The sequence below is a fragment of the Coturnix japonica genome, unplaced genomic scaffold (genome assembly GCF_001577835.2).
Source record: "Coturnix japonica isolate 7356 unplaced genomic scaffold, Coturnix japonica 2.1 chrUnrandom749, whole genome shotgun sequence".
NCBI classification, from domain to species: Eukaryota; Metazoa; Chordata; class Aves; order Galliformes; family Phasianidae; genus Coturnix; species Coturnix japonica.
The window spans coordinates 6,215-10,226 of NW_015440110.1; the positions used below are offsets into that span (position 1 = coordinate 6,215).

The 4,012-nt window shown below is 48.4% G+C and overlaps 1 long non-coding RNA gene across 1 annotated transcript in view; it reads right to left on the reverse strand.

The window, feature by feature from the left end:
- Positions 1 to 946: 946 nt before the first annotated feature.
- LOC107307655 overlaps positions 947 to 4,012 on the reverse strand; it is an 18,798-nt gene continuing 15,732 nt past the window's right edge. The window contains exon 3 of the long non-coding RNA XR_001552468.2: positions 947 to 1,143. This is a non-coding gene — a long non-coding RNA (uncharacterized LOC107307655). The remainder of the gene's footprint in view (positions 1,144 to 4,012) is intronic.

Here is a 4,012-nt window from a genome sequence, read left to right on the forward strand (position 1 = left end):
GATCCCTTAAGTGTCCCATTAGGCTATAGGTCCACTATCCCTTATTAGGGTCCCATGATCCCTTACTAGTCCCCATTAATCCCTTATAGGGTCCATTACTGGCTACAGTCCACATTGATCCCTTATAGGTCCCATTGATCCCTTAGGGGCCCATTATGCTTTAGGGTCCCATATGATCCCTATGTCTATAGGTCCCATCTGATCCCTTTATTAGGTCCCATCGCTGCGTATAGGATCCATTATTCCTTATAGTCCCCATTCGACCCCTTATAGGTTCCCATATGGGCTAAGGTCCCACTGATCCGCTTAAGGTCCACTGATCCCTTATAGTCTCCCATTACCCTTATAGGGTCCTCATTATGGCTACAGGTCCCCATTGATCCCTCTTATAGTGCCCAGTAGGCTATATGTCCCACTGATCCCTTATGGTCCCATTATCTTTATGCGTCCCAGCTGCCCCTATAGGCCCATGTCCCTTATAGAGTCCACATTGATCCCTTATAGGGTCCCATTGATCCCTTATGGGGTCCCAGGTACCCTATAGGGTCCCACCATGTCTATAGGGTCCCACTGATCCCTTATGGGGTCCCACTGATCCCTTATGGGGTCCCAGCTGCCTTATAGGGTCCCACCATGTCTATAGGGTCCCATTGATCCCTTACGGGGTCCCACCATGTCTATAGGGTCCCATTGATCCCTTATGGGGTCCCACCATGTCTATAGGGTCCCATTGATCCCTTATAGGGTCCCATTGATCCCTTATAGGGTCCCAGTGTTGTTATAGGGTCCCATTGATCCCTTATAGGGTCCCATTATGGCTATAGGGTCCCATTGATCCCTTATAGGGTCCCATTATGGCTATAGGGTCCCATTGATCCCTTATAGGGTCCCACCATGTCTATAGGGTCCCATTGATCCCTTATGGGGTCCCATTCATTCTATAGGGTCCCACTGATCCCTTATAGGGTCCCACCTGTATATGATGTCCCATAGTCTGGTGGCGTCGGCCCCATAGTGGTAGTTTGGGATGTGGGTCACCCCCCGATCCCATAAATCATCGGGGACACAGAGCTGCCTGTACGTGGTACCGGCCAGAGCCCGGCCCACCAGAACCAGGGTCCCGGCCCGACCCAAAGACGTGGCCTATATAGGGGAATTATGGGGTCTATAGGGTTATATGGACACTTATGGGGTCTATAGGGTTATATGGACATTAATGGGGTGTATAGGGTTATATGGGCCCATAGGGACCCCAATGGACCCGGTTCCTATAGGGTTCTGTGGACCCAGAACCAGGGTCCCGGCCCGACCCGAAGACGTGGCCTATATAGGGGAATTATGGGGTTATAGGGTTATATGGACACTTATGGGGTCTATAGGGTTATATGGACACTTATGGGGTCCATTAACCCATATCGACCCATAATGTCTAATAACTATACCCATAATTGAATAATGATAATGAGGGAATCTATATAGGCCACGTCTTTGGGGTCGTGACGGGACCTGGTTTCTTGGTTCATAGAACCTATAGGAAAGGGTCATTGGGTGCACCTATGGGAACATATAACTATATGACCCATAAAGTGTCAAATATGAGGACCTTATGACCCATAAGTGTCCATATACTATAGACCATAAGTGTCCATCATAACCCTATAACCATTAATTCCCAATAGGCAGTCTCTGGGTCGGGCCGGACCCTGGTTCTGGTGGGTCCATTTGGGTCTATGGACATTGTAGTCCATATGGCTATAGAGAGCTATCAGAAGTGCTTCTGTTAGTAGGGTGAAGGGCCCATAATGTCCATATAACCTATAGCCCATAAGTGGTCCCATATAACCTATATACCAGTAATTCCTATATATGGCCACGTCTTTGGGTCGGGCCGGGACCCTGGTTCTGGTGGGTCCATTTGGGTCCATAGAACCCAATGGGATCCATGTGGGTCCATATAACCCTATAGGCCCCATAGTGTCATATAATATAGACCCATTGAAGTTGTCATATGAACCTATACCCATAATTCCCTATGTTAGGAAATACAGTCTTCGGGTCGGGCCCGGGCCTGGTTTTCTGGGTCCAAGACCTTAAGGAACAGGGTTCATTTGGGGTCCCTATGGGCCCATATTTAACCTATACACCATTAATGTCATATACTATAGGACCATAAGTGTCCATATAAGCCTATGGAAAGGACCGTCCATAAATAGTTGGATGTAGCGACGGCTTGTACGAATAGGCAGTCTTTGGGTCGGGCCGGGACCTGGTTCTGGTGGGGGGTCTGGCCGTACAGACGTCAGGCATCGATTAGAGCCCGCCGCTCTGTTGTCCGATGATTTTATGGATCGGGGGTGAGCGCCCATCCAAACTTACAATGGGGCCGACGCAACGAGACTATGGGACATATATACAGCGTGGGACCTATAAGGGACTAGTGGACCTATAGAATGATGGGACCATAAGGGATCAGGAACCCTATAGTGACATGGTGGGACTCTATAAGGGATCATGGACCCTATAGCTATGGGACTATAAGGGATAATTGGGACCTATAGATAATGGGGAACCTATAAGGAGATCAATGGGACCTATAACAACACTAGGGGACCTATAAAGGGAGTCAGTGGGACCTATAAGGGATATGGGACCCTATAACTGGTGGGACTCGTAAGGGAATAATGGGACCCTATAGAATGGTGGGACCCCGTGGGAATCAATGGACCCTATAGACATGGGTGGGACCCTATAAGGGCAAGCTGGGACCCCATAAGGGATCTGGACTCCCATAGGGGTCAGTGGGCCCTTAGAATGGTGGGACCCTAATAGGGTACCTGGGACCCCATAAGGGATCAATGGGACCCTATAAGGATAATGGACTCTATAGGGATCAATGGACCTATGAAGGCGCTGGGACCCTATAGAGATCAATGGGACCTATAAGAGGGATCAGTGGGATCGCTATAGCATAATGGGACACATATAAGTGGATAATGGGAAACCTGTAGCCATAATTGGGAAACTATAAGGGATCAATGGGAACTATGGGATCAGTGGGAACCTATAGAGGGATCAGTGGGACCTATAGCCATATGGGGACCTATAGGGATCATGGGACCCTATAAGGGAATCCAATGGGACACTATAGGCCATGGGACCTATAAGGGATCAAATGTGGACCCTATAAGGGATCAATGGGACCCTTTAGCCAGATAATGGGGAACGCATAGGAGGGATAATGGAACCCTGATAAGGGATCAATGGGACCCTGTAGCATGAATGGGACTATAAGGGATAATGAGGGACCTATAAGGGATTCAATGGGACCTATAAGGGATCAGGGGACCTATAGCCATAATGGACCCTATAAGGGATTAATGGGAATATAAAGGATCATGGATCCTTATAAGGGAAGCAAGTGGGAACCCTATAAGGGATAAATGGGACCTATAGCTTAATGGACGGCATGGGATAAATGGGACCTATAGGGATCATGGGACCCTATAAGCCATAATGGGACGCCATAAGGGATCAATCGGGACTATAGCATAATGGGCACCCTCCAGTAGGGATCAAATGGGACCTCTAAAACACTGGGACTCCATAAGGGATCATGGGACCCTATAACCACTGGGAGCCTATAAGGGATCAATGACCTATAGACATGGTGGGACCCATAAGGGAATCAATGGGACCTATAGAATGAATGGGCATCAGCCATAAGGGATTATGGGACGCCTATAAGGCAGCAATGGCCTATAGGGATCAATGGGACCCTATAAGGAGCAATAGGTATACAGGCAGCATGGGACCCTATAAATCAATTAGTAGAGAGAGTGTGGGATAGATTAGATAAGATGGGACCCATAGGGTATCAATGGACCCTGTAGCCATAATGGGAACCCTATAAAGGATCAATGGGACCCCTATGTAAGGGCAATGGAACCCTACTAGGAATGGTGGAAACCCATAAGGGTCAATGGACCATAAGGGATCATGGGACCTATACGCA